General features: G+C 39.7%; 1 pseudogene; it reads left to right on the plus strand.

Annotated features, from left to right (window-relative positions):
- LOC127617548 (acyl-coenzyme A oxidase-like protein) overlaps positions 1 to 16,590 on the plus strand; it is a 71,852-nt pseudogene extending 55,262 nt beyond the window's left edge.
- Positions 16,591 to 17,767: the final 1,177 nt, after the last annotated feature.

Below are 17,767 nucleotides of genomic sequence, written 5' to 3' on the forward strand. Positions count from 1 at the left end.
AGCTGAAGATTTCATACAAAAGTGTACACTACAGTCTTCAACTGTCTCTAACAAGGACAGAAAGAGATGTGGAAGATGTACAACTAAACAAGAGGATAAGTTAATCAGAGTCTCTAATTTGAGAAATAGACGCCTCACATGTCCTCCGCTGACAGCTTCATTGAATTCTACCCGCTCAACACCAGTTTCATGTACAACAGTAAAGAGAAGAATCAGGAGGACTTATGGGAAGAACTGCAAAGAAAAAGCCACTTTTGAAACACAAAAACAAAAAGAAAAGTTTCGAGTGGGCAAAGAAACACAGCGATTGGACACCAGATAATTGGAAAAGAGTATTACGGATCTTAACCCCATTGAGCTGTTGTGGGATCAGCTAGACTGTAAGGTGCGTGAGAAGTGTCCGACAAGACAGTCACATCTATGGTAAGTGCTACAGGAAGTGTGGGGTGAAATGTCACCTGAATATCTGGACAAACTGACCGCTAGAATGTCAAGCATCTGCAAAGCTGTCATTGCTGCACATGGAGGACTTTTTGATGAGAACTTTTTGAAATAATTTACATTTTCAAATTGTAATAGTAATTTTCGCATTATTAATGTCCTGACTATACTTTGTGATCAGTTGAATGCCACTTTGGTGAATAAAAGTACCAATTTTGGGGATTATTGGAATTTTGTTTGAACAATAAACTGCATGTGGGATTTTATTTGGTTTTGTACTCTTGTCTCTATGTATGTGCCCATCGTAGTAAGGAAAGACTAAGGACGTTTTTAAATATTCTTTAAATTGATTAGAAAAACTATAGCACGATTAATCGATTATCTGCCTTTTCCACCACCTTAGTTATTGGGTGGTATTGCACTTGCTCTATCGTACCGTTGTCACGAAAAGAGAGCTGAGCCGGAAGGCTAGTCAATTTTCGTTCCTACCCTCACCTATGGTCATGAAGGCTGGGTCATGACCGAAAGAACTAGGTCGCGAGTACAAGCGGCTAAAATGGGCTTCCTCAGAAGGGTGGCGGGCTTCTCCCTTAGAGATAGGGTGAGAAGCTCAGTTATCCGTGAGGAGCTCGGAGTAGAGCCGCTGCTCCATTGCGTCGAAAGGAGTCAGTTGAGGTGGTTTGGGCATCTGGCAAGGATGCCCCCTAGGCGCCTCCCTAGGGAGGTGTTTCAGGCATGTCCAGCTGGGAGGAGGCCTTGGGGAAGACCCAGGACTAGGTGGAGAGATTACATCTCCACACTGGCCTGGGAATGCCTCGGGGTCCCCCAGTCAGAGCTGGTTAATGTGGCTCGGGATAGAGAAGTTTATGGCCCCCTGCTGGAGCTGCTGCCCCCGCGATCTGACTTCGGATAAGCGGTTGAAGATGGAGGGATGGATGTTGTTGGAACACTTTTGTTAATCACCCAAGCAAAGAAAGTGTTCAAATGACCAGATATCAGCTGAATTATCATTCTGTCTCATAGCTGTCGGTCACTAGCAGAGGTGTTGCTATTGGCCAAAACAGTGGGGTGACATCCTTAGCCCCTGATGTTTTCAAATCATTGAGACACCCCTGGTCATTATTCCTTTATTGAGTTTTCTTCCCATCACTCTTGCAGTTCTGCCTTCTTCATGGCACTAGTCTGGTGTACCAGGAGAGAGCATGGTATCTGGAGCACAATTACTTGACGCCCAGCACCAGCAGACAGATCCGCAGCCAGGTACTCTTTAATCTAAATGTCAACGTAAACAGTGTACCAAAAACCACATTAGACTTCATCAACAGGGTTATCAGCAGCCTGTCAGTAAAATGTATTAACTTTCACATAAGTTAATACATTTTAATGACTTTATTTGCGTTACACATTAATTATATTAATATGTAGTACATCTGTTTGCGTTTCTGTGAAAGCTGAAGGGTGTGCACTTCCTAACAATCCTTCAATTAATGGGAAACGTAGATTTTCTTTCTCCCCTTTTTCTCCCCAATTTGGAATGCCCAGTTCCCAATGTGCTCCAAGTCCTCTTGGTGGCGTAGTGGCACGCCTCAATCCGGGTGGTGGAGGATGAATCTCAGTTGCCTCCCAGAGACCATCAATCCGCGCACCTTATCACGTGGCTTGTTGAGCACGTTACCGTGGAGACTTTGCACGTGTGGAGGCTTCACGCTATTCTCCGCGGCATCCACGTACAACTCACCAATAGCGAGAACCACATTATAGTGCCACGAGGAGGTTACCTCATGTGACTTTACCCACCCTAGCAACTGGACCAATTTGGTGGCTTAGGAGACCTGGCTGGAGTCACTCAGCACGCCCTGGATTCGAACTCGCAACTCCAGGTGTGATAGTCAGCGTCAATACACGCTGAGCTACCCAGGCCCCCAAAGTAGATTATTTTTAATTGTTTGTATGGAAGAACAAAACCTTTACTGTGAACAGTGTTTTAGAAAGTAACACGTATATTCAGTAATCTGATTACAATTTAAGAGTAGTCATTTTTTATTTACCAGTTAACAACTAATTTTACCATAATGTCTGAACACTGTCCAATTTCCTCTGTTTCACACTATGTGTATTGACATTTAATTCTCTTTAAATAAAAGGCTATGTTGGACAAAATGTCAGTGTCAGTTGCATGATAAAAAGATGCAATGAAAGTAATAGTGACTAAAGGGGCGGTCACACTAGGCTTTGAACATGTGATTTTTTTTCGGACAATGCAACGGACCATGATATGATGTCACACCGGATGGCTTCTGGTGTACAGAAAGCAAGTAATACTTTAAAATATTTAAATATACTGTCTTCACACTTTCCTGCAACGACAAAAGATGCAGCTTTAAATATGTACCGTATTCTTTGTATTGAGCCAAGAGGTCAGGGTGTGACGTTTCGATCCTCTATTTGTCGTGCGTCCTTACAAATTCATGGTTGAGAGTTCACAAATCTTGAACTTTGGCATGCAGCATAGTATGAAACTTCTTCTCATGAGCTTGCATTTCTGCCCTCTGATGCTTTTGAATGGGAGTAAATTAAGCACAAAGTGTAGTGTGACCACCACTTAAAGGTACATTTCACCCAAAACTCACCCTCATGCCATCCCTGATGTGTATGACTTTCATCTGCAAAACACAAACTAAGAATTTTAAAAGAATATTTCAGATCTGTTGGTGCTCAAAATGCAAGTAAATGGTGATCAGAACTCGGAAGGTCCAAAAAGCACCTAAAGGTATTGATCAACTGGTCTGCTGTCTACCTCAAATCACGCACACACACACACACACACACACACACACACACACACACACACACACACACACACACACACACACACACACACACACACACACACACACACACAAACTGTCCATTGGTTCTCACACACATAGGAACATGCAGGAGATGAACGTACAGTGGAGTTGACACCACTCTGTCAATATGCAGTCAGCAGGTGCTTTACTGCATGTTTACCACCCGGAGAAACCCAACACAGCCCTTGTCTGTATGCAAACAACCCCCTCTGTTCTGCTGTCAGACCCAGACCACATAACAGCGCCGCCGCACGTGACTGAAGGCATGTGCTTACGGTTCCTTTGTTAAATGTTTTCAGTAGCTTATTGAAGGTGATTTATCACATGACAGGCAACAAAACATGCAGCAAAAATAACCTCATGACTTATGATGTTTATAATTAGCTGCTGTGCTAGAGTGGTTTTAGGGACACCCATATGATAAGCAAAGTCTCTTTAATATCTTGTTTTTTTCCCTAGACACCAATGAGACAATAACAGCAATTAAATGGAGAGCAAATTGAATCTCCAGCATCTCAGATTGTTTTCCTGGGAAAAAGACCCCGGTAAACTCACATGAGTTGCAGAAGAGATCAAAAGTTATAGAATGTGCTCCAATTTGGGGCGGCTGTGGCTCAGGTGTTAGAGCGGGTTGGCCACTAATCGCAGGATTGGCGGTTCAATTCCTGGCCCACATGACTCCACATGCCGAAGTGTGCTTGGGCAAGACACTGAACCCCAAGTTGCTCCCAATGGCAGGCTAGCACCTTGCATGGCAGCTCTGCCGTCATTGGTGTGTGAGAGTGTGAATGGGTCACAGTGGAAATGCGCTTTGAAACCATTAAGGTTAACCATTTAAACCATTAAAAAAGCGCTATATATGTGCTGACCATTTACAATTGCCAAGAACCCAAAGTCTGTGATCCAAAGGTGTTAGTATGAACTTAAAATATTTCTTATCAATTACTTCCAAAGATTAAATGATCTGAGCTATGCCATTCACATTAAAGGAATAGTCCAAGTTTAATATAAGTTGAGCTCAATCGACAGCATTTGTGGTATAATGTTGATTACCACAAAATGTATTTAGACTCATCACTCCTTTTCTTTAAAAAAAGCAAACATAGAGGTTACAGTGAGGCACTTACAATGGAAGTCAATGGGCCAATTTTTGGAGGGTTTAAAAAGGCAGAAATGTGAAGCTTGTAATTTTATAAAGCACTTACATTAATACTTCTGTTAAAACTCATGTATTATTTGGGCTTTAAAGTTGTTTAAAAAAGGCGTTAGGGTTTAGAGCATAACATCGTCATGGCAACAAAGTTTATTGTTAGTGACAAAGTTAGTGAGTTTATCACACTAAAATCATGTTACTCTTACTGTATGTCAACAAGTTTCTCATTTGTGTCTATTTTTATTTCTTCTTTTACTTACTGTACTTATCAGACAAAATTCACACTTGAATGAAAAAATAACTGTAAACTCCTGAGCTATTAAAGAGCAACCTCAGAGCAATACAAAATAATTATCTGGGTAAAACATTCAGAATTCAATCCATAATGTAAGGAGTAACATCTAAGACACAGTTGATACTTGAATGAAACACACTTCAGAATGCGATTAAATGTTCTGCGATAAGATAGAGCAACCTTTGAGCGATTAAATGGAGTTTGGGTCTTAAATTATGTGAGGAGTCACAGATTTTTATCACCGTGTTTTTGCATTGTTGGGAGTTGTTGAGGAAAGCTCTCTCTCATGTCAATATGAAAACATGTTTTGGAAAGATAAGGCTGACCATCTTTGCCTATCGATGCATTTTCCAGGCAATGGAATAAGCCATGCAAATAACATCACGCTTAGCGGGATTTGATTGGCATGAACTTTGTTGTCAATCTGAGAGTAAACGACTGCCAAAACGAAAGCAGGATATCTATTTGCAGTGGAAACAGTGTGGAAAACCCTAGTATATCTAACAAGACCTGCAATGAGAGCTTATCATGATAAAAGAGTTATAAATGTTGTGAAGACAGAGTGACTGTGGGCTGCTGTGTTTTACAGGAAAATGACATATGAACTGTATGGTGCACAAATACCAATTACTAGATTTTTACATTTTACTGAAGAAAATGTGAGAGGGTGTTATGGTGATTGGATATTGCCTTGCAGTTTCTAAGGTGTTCTGAGTGGTTTTACCATGTTGCTATTCTGCTAGGGTGGCCTCAGAGCTCACAGTAGATCTGTCGTTACAGGTTTATAAATTAGCATTAAAAATCCAGCCTAATTTAAACTTTAACCTAAACCCAACCAATAGTGATCTAAAAGCAAATGAGAGACACAAAACAGACATATGTTACCCTTAGCCAACACCTAAACCTAACCAAGCACGTGTCAGCTTGCGTGTTGCTGGACTTGAACCGTGTACTTCCGAGTCCAAAGTCCAACACTCTCAAGTGAGCTACCACGGAAACGAACCACTCTGGAATAAGTGTGTAAATATAGGCAAGTCTGTAATACAAGCGTTAAAATTTAACATTTTTCAAATGATGCCGTAACAGGTAAAGTTCGGGCAAGGAGGAGGCGGGAACCGGCTGAACATTAAATGTAAAGTTTGATGTAAAACTCAACTTAAAACAACATAAAACATAAGACAAACAGACACACACAATGCGGCCTTGTGCATCTCTCTAGCCAACCACTGTCTCCGGCTGCCCTTTATAAAGCTGTCCCGCTGATCAGCTGATTCAGCGTCGGCCGATTCAGGCCGGGGCGCCACCAGTCTGACTAACTCCCCTGCCCCATCTCTGGGACAGAGACACTGCCCTCCTGTCTGTTCTGTCTGCCGGTGGTCCACCCCCCCCTTCCTGCGAACCTGGGGGAGAGACGAGGGTAGGTCGTGGGTAGAGGTAAAGGCCAAGTGGAGACACAGAGAGAGAGAGAAGAACTTGCTCCCGGACGTGCTGTCGCCCACTCCTCCGTCCTCTGGTGGACAGAACCGCTCCTCCCCTTCATCGGCGGAAGGCAGCGGTTCCTCTGGCCTCTGGTGGACGGAACCGGTCCTCCCCTTCATCGGCGGATGGCAGCGGTTCCTCTGGCCTCTGGTGGACGGAACCGTTCCTCCCCTTCATCGGCGGATGGCAGCGGTTCCTCTGGCCTTTGATGGACGGAACCGCTCCTTCCCTTCATTGGCGGATGGCAGTGATTCCTCCAGCTCTCAACAGCCAGCAGCAACCTCTCCATCCCCAGGCAGACCGCCGCGGCTGATCCCCTGCCGGATGGCAGCAGCGAGGACTCCACTACTGCACATCCTTCATCCGTTCTGGGTTTCAGCACCACTCTAACAGGTGAAGTTCAGGCAAGGAGGTGGCGGGAACCGGTTGAACAGTAAACATAAGGTTTAATGTAAAACTCAACTTAAAACAACATAAAACATAAGACAAACAGACACTCACAACGCAGCCACGTGCGTCTCTCTCCCCAACCGGCGTCTCCGGCTGCCCATTGTCTCGCTCTCCCGCTGATCAGCTGATTCAGAGCAGGCCGTGCTCCATCGCGGCCAGGCCACGCCCGCCTCCTCGTCACAGATGCATTTGAGTAAAAGGGTTTCAAAATCATAACATAGCAGTGTGTGAGCAATCGTGCGAAAAATAAGTGTCAAAATCAGCCGTTGTACCTGTGATTTGTGTGATGCTGAATAAAATGTACAGTTGTTGTAGCGCCTCTAGTGTTCATTTCAACAGGAAACTGCAGATAAATGTAGAACACAGCACGTAAAACTCGGTTTGCAAAAATGTAGCTTTAGTGACGTTCATTCTATGATCAGTTGGCCTATAGAGAAAATTAATGGGATTTTTACTTCTGGAACCAGACTTATGCTTGATAGCATCTGAGCGAGCAGAGGCAATAATAATACACATTCTCCTGGAAAATTCCTCTCTTTTAAGTAGCATTGGGATGTCCGATTCATTTTACCAAATCAGTTTTTTCAGATTTTGCGAAAAATTATCAACAATTTTAATAAAATGTAAATAGTAGGGTTTGCAAAAGTCCCTGTTCATACTCTTAAATATGCAAGTAAACGCTTCTGGTTATCACTGTTTTCATGTTCTTAGTTGTATTTACTGCAAATGAAGTGCTTGAAGTGTGCGGGTACTCACCGGTACGCAGTATCTGCACTTCTCTAATTTAGTCTACAGAGTACCGGCAGTTTTTCTTGAGTACCACCACTTCTCAGAGTCTCCCGGTGCGATTTATTGTCTTAAAGTAGGTGATATGATGAGGTTCGCCAATCACTTTTATCTGACCCTCTAAATGATTTTGATAAAATCGTGGTTAACACGATCAAATTATAAGATCAAATTCAGCATTTACCTTATTGATGACTCATACTTCTTACAGGCATGCAGACGAGCCCAGAATCTGAACTAAATCTTACTGCATTAAGCCACAATAAGCGTTTTCTTCATAACAGTTTTCTATGCGGGGAAAACACTTAAAGTGCAACTTTGCGCATTGCGTTCAGATTCTGGGCACGTCTGATTGCCTGTATATAGTATGCGTCATCAATAAGATAAATACTGAATTTGATCTTAAAATATCACTGTTTTGGACATTGAGCCACATTAAGAGTTTTTCACTTTAAGTAGGTCTGTCGCGATTATTAAATAATCATCTGAACTTAGTTATTGAAATTAGAATTTAAAGCAAATATGTAATGCAAATATGCAGATATGCCATATATGAATATAAATACCATTAACGCCCATTTGTGTCTCATTCAGTTGAACTCCGAGCGTCACTGAGCCGCACCGCGGATGTCAACCAGAGCATCTCCTGTCCCGAAGAGCGCACAAATCGCTTATCTGATGCACACGCCGTCAGCAGAGACTCGCAAAAATGTAAACAACAAATCTAAACTTTGATTGTCAATGCAAAGCTCTCCGGGTTAACTTTAAACGATCGTGTAATGGCAATGTTTCTGGTCATTGTGATTTCATTAGCACAGACAGAGACAGAGGAGATGAACACTTACTCTATTTCTGGGGAGTGGTAAAATTATTAAAACGACATCTCAAATGTTTTGGTTTATGAGAAATAAGGGCTAGTGGTTTTAGTCAAAGAGCCTTAAAACAATGTGTAAAAGTGGAGAGATTAGGACAGAAATATTTTACTATTGCTTAGTATGCATGTATATATATATATATATATAAATAATATAAAATATGAGTTCTAAAAACAACAGTGTAAATGTAAAATTAACGAAAACTAAAGTTGACCAAAAGAGACATATTTTAAGTGTTTCGAAATCTTAACATTATTTACTTTTTTGAAGCCTTAAAAGGAAATGATATACCCCTTGTCACAGGCTAAGACTGTAGACGTTTTGAACTCTTACATGGACTTGACACCAACACACATACACCGATCAGCCACAACATTAAAACCACATGCCTAATATCGTGGAGGTCCCCCTCATGCCTACAATACAGCTCTGACCCATTGAGGCATGGACTCCACAAGACCTCTGATGGTGCCCTGTTGTATCTGGCACAAAGTCCCAGACACAAACTCTTTATCATGTTCCTCAAACCATTCCTGAAACATTTGTGCAGTGTGGCAGGGCACAGTACCCTGCTGAAAGAGGCCACTGCCATCAGGGAATACTGTTACCATGAAGGGGTGTATGTGGTCTGCAACAATCTTTAGGTAGGTGGTACGTGTCAAAGTAACATCCACATGAATGCCAGGACTCAAGGTTTCCCAGCAGAACATTGCCCAGAGCATCACACTGCCTCCGCTGGTCTGCCTTCTTCACATCCACATCCCCGGGTAAACAATCCACCCGTCCACAGGACCTTAAAGCTTGTGTGCTCATTGTAGGCGCTTTAGGTGGTGGACAGGGGTCAGTCGGCACTCTGACTGGTCTGTGGCTTCACTGACTCATATGCAGGAAGCTCCGATGCACTGTGTGTTTTGGCACCTTTCTATCATGACCAGCATTAAGTTTTTCAGCAATTTGTGCTACAGTAGTTTTCTGTGGAACTGGACCAGACGGGCTTGACTTCACTCCCCACGTGCATCAATGAGCCTTGGGCGCCCATGACCCTGTTGCTGGTTCACCGGTTGTTCTTCCTTGGACCACTTTTGGTAGGTACTAACCACTGCATACTGGGGACACCCAACAAGACCTGCTGTTTTGGAGATGCTCTGACCCAGTTGTTTAGCCATCACAATTTGGCCCTTGTCAAAGTTGCTCAGGTCCTTACGCTTGCCCATTTTTCATGCTTCCATCACATGAAATTCAAGAATGGGCTGTTCACTTGCTGCCTAATACATCCCACCCCTTGACAAATGCCATTGTAACGAGATAATATATGTTATTCACTTCACCTGTCAGTGGTTTTAATGCTGTGTCATATCAGTGTACACTGATTTATGCTGGCACTCAACATCTTAGTATATGAAAAATGTGTTGTGATTGTTTGTGGAGTTTTTGTTGAAAGTAAGAGTTCATTGTGTTTATTGTTTATTTGTTTTGTTGTATGTAATTTTCTGTTTAATATCATCTTGCATTTTCAAGTAATGTCACAACACATCGTCATTTCATTCAAATTACCTAAAGTTCTTGAACATGCCACCAAACCATTTCTGGGTCACATGCTGCACAACCGAACAATGCATCTGGTCACAACAGGTTCTTAAAGCAACAGCCACGCCCCTCAAATTGGACCGTACCATTGGGTAATGATGTTGGGGGGTTAATGACAGCAGATTTTTGTCATTAGTTTTGCTGTTTATTACTCTTTCTGTGAACAAATCTTGAATTGTCTGTGTGCTTACTCGTTGTTTTGTCATACTTTGTACTTTATTGTGTATATTTTAGTTTTGTTTGTTTTCATATTTTTCATACTTTATACTTTCACAGTAAATCATCGTTTTTGTCATCTTAATAAACACCAATTTGGGGTCCTCTTCATCACTGTCTGGCACGTCATTTTTGCCTCTGGCACGTCATTTCTGCCTCTGACCGTTGGGCCACTCTACGCCCCTATTTGCTTATTTCGCTTACATAAATGAAATATGTCAAAAATAACTTCTTAAGGCGTGAAGCACACATGCAATTTAAGAAATGCCAATTAATTGTAAAAGCCCTAAAAGAGACGATTAATCGTCTTAATCGCAATTATATGTTTGACAATTAATCATCAGCCAAATTGAATAATTATGACCTAATGTTAAGCATTATAGAATGTCCCCAGATTATGTGAAGTGTCACTGAACCTGCCGTATATGTCCAGACAGTGTTTAGGTCTACATACAGTACAGATGTGTGTCAGCGTGAACACACCTGAACATCAAAACAGATTGTTCGCAGTTTCTAATGATTATCTGCACGTAATCAATATACTTGTTCAAATTATTTTAGTGTAATTACATCTCCATTCTACATCATTTTAGTGCTATAAAAATGACTTGCAGGGTTCAAAAATATTGCGCTGTCATGGCAACAAAGTTGTAATATTGCATATAACTTAAGACATAAAAGGTTAGTGATTTTATCACACTAAAATCATGTTAACTTGTGTATTGTTTACATCTTTAGGCTATAATTTTGAAACAGTGTATTTTAATGTTTAGGACTGTCCTCACACTTTCCCATTGGAAGTACCTCAGTGTAACCCTAATTTTTCTCTCTCTCTCTTTTTTTTTGTAAACGAGGGATGAGTTCAAATGTATTTTTGTGGTAATCAATATCATGCCACAAATGCTGCAGATTGAGCTTAACTTATATTGAACCCAAAACGTTTATTAATATAATGTGTTCACTCTTTCAGTTATTTAATATGAATCAATTGTAGTACAAGCTTTCCTGTGTTTACAAACCAACCAGACCACAAATCTGACCAAATCAGATTATTTTAAGCTAATTCAAAGCGCTTCGCACAGATAACAAAACCAAGGGCGTAGCCAAGAAGTTACTTTTGGGTGGGCCTCAATAAAAATAAATGAGCTAAGATTTCGCCCACATTTTTTTAACCAAGTTTTCCTTCACAACAAAGAAGTGGCGCATTCAACCAGTTCTTTCACACTTCCAGAAATCAGAATTTATGCATCTGTTTTATAAATATATATTTGAAGTCAAAGAATAGTCTGGGTCTAATTTGGATGGGCCTAGCCCCACCCTTGTCTACGCCACTGAACAAAAAAACGAAGCTAGAAATGTTTTTTCTTCTCTCTTTATACACTTTCCTTATCTCTAGATGTTGCGAGAGAGAGAGAGAGAGGCAGACAGAGAAAGCGAGAGATCAGACATACCTCAGGCTCTTGCTTGGACAGAAGGCTATTGAGGAGCAAGACGTGTCCAAACATATTTCAAGCATTAATGCCACACAGATAAGTGAGTGTTTCTCAAACAGAACAATGAGGGGGTTTCACACTACAGGGTTATAAAAGTCAAAATACACAAGCAGAGCTTTGCTGAAATCCGAAAGCCTACGATCATCTGTCTTTCATCTGCGATGCAAGCACTTGAGCAGGATCCCAAGTGTCAGGACGATAAATTAACTCTTTGTCAGATGATGTGGGAGAAAACAGCAGCTTCGGTGACTCACACAGGATGTCTATGGTATTGGTGTGACACCTCATGAATGAAGCGATCGCAGGAGACAAACGATTCTCACAATGAGTCTAATGTGAATCACCCTTTTAAATAAGTGTTCTTATCATTAACTCATTTTGGATGTGTTAGTTTTACCTAAGTAAATACTGCTGTCATAGACGGAGTAGTTGACTGATAACTCAAACGTGAACCTTTATTCAAAAGCAAGATTTTAGGTTACAATAATTATGAATAAGGGAAAGTGTATGTTCGTAGCTTTACCGGGTAACAATATATTTCTCATTAATCACCTTTAGTAGTTCATTAAAGCACAATTCTGTGGTTTTTAAGGAAATATTCCTCTCATTTAAATGAATATTCCAGGTTCAATACAAGTGGAAGTGAATGGGGGCCAATCTGTACACGTTAAAAATGCTCACTGTTTCAAACATATAACCATGAGACGAAAAAAAGATTTGTGTTAACATGATTTAGTGTGATAAACTCACTTACTAATCTTATGTGTAAAGTTATATCCAATCTTACAACTTTGGTGCCATGACGACGCAACGATGATCTAAATGATCACACTAAAATCAAGCTTATATTGTTTACGTCTTGTGGCTATACTTTTGAAACAGTGACTATTTCAATGTTTATAGATTGGCCCCCATTCACTTCCGTTGTAAGTGCCTCACTACATCTGCGATTTGTAAATAAACAAGTGACGAGTTGCATTAATCTTTGTGGTAATGAATATTATGCCACAAATGCCGTCGATTGAGCTTAACTTGTATTGCACCTGGAATATTCCTTTAAAATGAGATCATAAAATCTGCATTTATAATTCATTTGCACTTTTTCATGGCATGCCAACGGCCCACAGTGATTTCAAAACATTATAAATAATAATGAAACACTGTAGACTTCATTCAGAGTGGTTTACACTGTATAAAGCTTTCACAACTTGTGTTTTCTGGATTATATATATATATATATGATTTTTTTTCCATCTATTGAACATTTTCTGGAAAGATGTTTTTTTTTCAGTCCAATTTGAACAACAGTGCAACCCATCGATTACATCAAGCTAAATACAGTGACCAAAGTCACTAGATTAACGGTCAGTATGTACAGTAGTAAGTCTTCTGAGTTTTGTTTAGTCAGTTTGTCAGCTGATCCACCATGCTGTGGTCCTGGTTTAACTTTTGGTTATGGTGAGCACATTCTTTGTATTCTCACATTTATCTGATTCTCACATCATTGCTGTCTGACTATGTTCTGTCACACCTGAATGACATCAAGTCACATTTCATATAATACCATAGGTAACTTCCAATTTCTTTTTCTTTTTTTTTTTACAAAAAGTGTTATTAAATGTTGCTTTATTCATGTCCACCAGAGGGTGCTGTGCTAGGCAAGGGACTGTATTCCTAAAGTTCAGGGTTCTGGGTTTCCAAAGGGTTTGGTTAGATATGAGAATGCTATTTTAAAGGAGGTGCATTTCTTCTGGCCAATACTGCAACTAGCAAACCATTTTTATTGATGGGCCACAAATAATGAAACAGCAAGCCATATTGTGTCTTAAATTTCAGTTATGCAATTTGAACTTTTTGTTTATAGAACGGTTAAGAGCTGGGTATATACAGATTTCCAAGTTTCATAATTTTTTTTAATTACAATTTCTCGATTTAATTCGATTTTGAAACGATTTCATTCGATTCTGATTCATTTTGGTATATTTCTGTTATCATTTCTATTTTGCCTACACATGAAATTTTCTCGATGCTAATGCTGTAAATTAAACCAAACTAACTTGGTACATCATGAAAATTATTTCATTGAATATTCATTTTAGAAATTAACAACAGGGCCCAAACTACGCAGTATAATTGCTATTTAGTTAACAGATATAATAATCAGATCTAATAAACACTGAAGTAAACTTTAAAGTAAAAACAAATAGATTTTAAGAAGATTAAATTTCAATTTTTTTCTTTTTATGTTCAATTTATATATTTATTTATTTGTATAGGGACAAAAAAATGTATTACAATTTAAATAAAAAAAATAATAATTAAACTTTTTAATAAAAAAAGAGGTATTGCACATTTAGATGTTATCACATGCTAATTTGCATCTCAGATTTCTATTTAATCTTTTCCCTGCCCAAATAAATAAATAAATATTAAAGTAATAATGATGCTCCCAACCCTGGGAACATATAATAAAAGGTATTTGACCAAAAGTGTATTAATAATTAAAAATGAGTGCAGCTCTGGTTTCTTTTAAGCCCGTGCTTAGCCATTGTTGTAAAATGCTTTAAATCTTGCATTAACGAGCAATTAAAGCTATCCGATCTAACCCATAAAAATGTGTTTCATTGGTTCGGCCTAATTGATTCCAGTTCGTTCAGGTCAAAAGCCGTGCTGATTTTCACTCAAACAGCACTTGTGTGGTATTTCTTGTAGTGTAATTGCTGTATTAACCTTTGAGTGATTGCGGTCTGCTTGTTTTGAAGCTTTTGGAGTTGTGCAGATTGGTGAAGGACGATGCATTGAAGGTGGTCGCTGACTTCAACGTCCCATTCTGTTGTATCCAGGCCCCCATCGATTGGGTCGCCAACCCCAGGGCGGAGTGGGCCTTCTACGCCCAGCCACAATATCCCAGCAGTGGCCACCCACTGTCTAACCTCTGAGTAAATGAACATGGAGTAATGTGCAAGAGGCCAACCCGCTGTCTTACGAGGATACAGAAACACAATCGAGTGATTTCAGGAAGCTGGCCTCAATAGTTTGGAACATTTTGGAATTTTTTACAATGGTTGAAACAGAGACATTATAAGTGCATGAAAACAGAACACTCGATGAAAAATGAATGGGAGAAATCTGTAGGAATAGAATTTAACCTTTCGGTTAAAAGAGCCAATCGCCTTTTTGATAGATGCATGGCCTATTTGTTTACTCTTGAACATGCATTTGCTGGACCAGCTTGAAAAAAATGTTTTAGCGTGATTTGTGTCAATGAAGCACAATTTATGAGGCCTTTCGTTTTATTTCTGATTTAAGATTTGATTGGAAATTTCGGTCTTTTCCCGAATTGATGGGAGCTGCACCGTCACCAGAATGGCCTCAGAATTACCTGTCTTGCCTTAAAGGGATTGTTAGAGTCGGTCAATGCAATAGTTCTTATTTCCCTAATGTTTTATTATAAAGTGTCAAGCTTTGTGCCAAAAATAATTGTAATGTCATGAGAAGGTATGACACTACTTTTCTGTACCTTTAAAAGAATGTTTCGGGTCCAATGCAAGTTAAGCTTAATCAACAGCATTTATATTTCAACATTCATTTCAACTAACCCATCGTTTATATATGTGTGTGTGTGTGTGTGTGTGTGTGTGTGTGTCTGTGAGAGTGAGTGTGTGTTTGCGCGAGAGTGTCTGTGAGAGTGTGTGTGTGTCTGTGAGAGTGTGTGTGTGTCTGTGAGAGTGTGTGTGTTTGTGAGAGTGTATGCGTGTGTCTGTGAGAGTGTATGTGTGTGTCTGTGAGAGTGTATGTGTGTGTCTGTAAGAGTGTGTGTGTGTGTTTGTGTTTGTGAGTGTATGTGTGTGTCAGTGAGTGTGTGTGTGTGTGTGTTTGTGAGAGTGTGTGTATGTGTTTGTGTCTTTGAGAGTGTATGTGTGTGTCTGTGAGAGTGTGTGTGTGTGTCTGTGAGAGTGTGTGTGTGTGTGTGTTTGTGAGAGTGTATGTGTATGTGTGTGTCTGTGAGAGTGTGTGTATGTGTCTGTGAGAGAGTGTGTGTGTGTGTGTGTGTGTTTGTGAGAGTGTAAGTGTGTGTGTCTGTGAGAGTGTGTGTGTCTGTGAGAGTGTGTGTGTGTGTGTCTGTGAGAGTGTGTGTGTGTGTGTCTGTGAGAGTGAATGTGTGTGTGTCTGTGAGAGTGTGTGTGTGTGGGCTTGTTTATGTGGTTTATGAGAACATTTTTTTAGGTTACAAATTAGTAATTACAAGGGTATTATGCTATAAATGTGGTTTATGAGGACATTTCTATTGTCCCCATAATTCAAATCGCTTAAAAATCATACTAAACAATGTTTTATTGAAAATGTAAAAATGCAGAAAGTTTTTTGTGAGGGTTAGGTTTAGGGGTAGGGTTAGGGTTAGGGTATAGAATCTATAGTTTGTACAGAATAAAAATCATTATGTCTATGGAGAGTCCTCATAAGGATAGCTGCACCAACGTGTGTGTGTTTGTGAGAGTGTATGTGTGTGTCTGTGAGAGTGTGTGTTTGTGAGAGTGTATGTGTGTGTCTGTGAGAGTGTGTGTATGTGTCTGTGAGAGTGTGTGTGTGTGTGTGTGTGTGTATCTGTGTGTGTGTCTGTGAGAGTGTGTGTGTGTGTGTTTGTGAGAGTGTATGTGTGTGTCTGTGAGAGTGTGTGTGTGTGTCTGTGAGAGTGTATGTGTGTGTTTGTGAGAGTGTATGTGTGTGTCTGTGAGAGTGTGTGTGTGTGTGTTTGTGAGAGTGTATGTGTGTGTCTGTGAGAGTGTGGGCTTGTTTATGTGGTTTATGAGAACATTTTTTTAGGTTACAAATTAGTAATTACAAGGGTATTATGCTATAAATGTGGTTTATGAGGACATTTCTATTGTCCCCATAATTCAAATCGCTTAAAAATCATACTAAACAATGTTTTATTGAAAATGTAAAAATGCAGAAAGTTTTGTGTGAGGGTTAGGTTTAGGGGTAGGGTTAGGGTTAGGGTATAGAATCTATAGTTTGTACAGAATAAAAATCATTATGTCTATGGAGAGTCCTCATAAGGATAGCTGCACCAACATGTGTGTGTTTGTGAGAGTGTATGTGTGTGTCTGTGAGAGTGTGTGTATGTGTCTGTGAGAGTGTATGTGTGTGTCTGTGAGAGTGTGTGTGTGTGTGTGTGTGTGTGTATCTGTGTGTATCTGTGTGTGTGTGTATCTGTGTGTGTGTGTGTGTGTATGTGTCTGTGAGAGTGTGTGTGTGTGTGTCTGTGTGTGTGTGTGTGTGTGTATCTGTGTGTGTGGTTACAGTGCGGCACTTACGATGGAAGTGAATGGGCCAGTGCATAAACATTAAAATACACATGTTTCAAAAGTATACCCACAAGATGTAAATATTATATGTTAACAATGTTAATGTGAAAAAAAGAAATCACTGACTAACCTTTTCTGTGTCAAGTTATATCCAGTAATACTAAAATCATGCAGAACAGAAATGTTAACACTAAAGTCATGTTGACAGATAATGTTTACATCTTTTGGCAATAATTTTGAATCAATGTGTATTTAGCTTGTGTTGAACACAGAATATTGCTTTTTCTGTGTATGTGAAACATTTCTGTGTATGAAGAAGGGAAACACATTTATGAACAAAACAAAATGAAACGACAACATTGCTAAAAATGTTTAATGCTTTTGAAAAGCTGAATAGTGTCTTACATTATGTAATCTCTCAATAACTTCAGCACTTCTGCTTGCCCTCATAAGCAGTTAGTATACAAGACAGTTGTTACACAGATATAAAGTAGTTATCTCATTTCTTTTGATCTCATCGCTTTTTATTTCAACTAAGTGGTTGTTTTGAAAATGCAATGGATATTTGTGGCATAGATATTAAGGTGAGTAATGCCATGAGGGAGTTTTTGTATATATTGTGCCAACAGAGCCAGAAAGAGTTGAAATGTTAGTCATCACACTTATGCACAGATATTAAATAATGTATGCCTACAGTAATTGGTACTTATATTGAGTAACAGTTCACATGTGGGTTTGATACTAAAACTTTAATATTACTCCCATTCTGTATGTGTAGTGTGGACCAAACCTTTTATTAATTTATTATAACATATGCATGAATTGGTAATG

This window comes from Xyrauchen texanus, chromosome 24, assembly GCF_025860055.1.
Source record: "Xyrauchen texanus isolate HMW12.3.18 chromosome 24, RBS_HiC_50CHRs, whole genome shotgun sequence".
NCBI lineage: Eukaryota > Metazoa > Chordata > Actinopteri > Cypriniformes > Catostomidae > Xyrauchen > Xyrauchen texanus.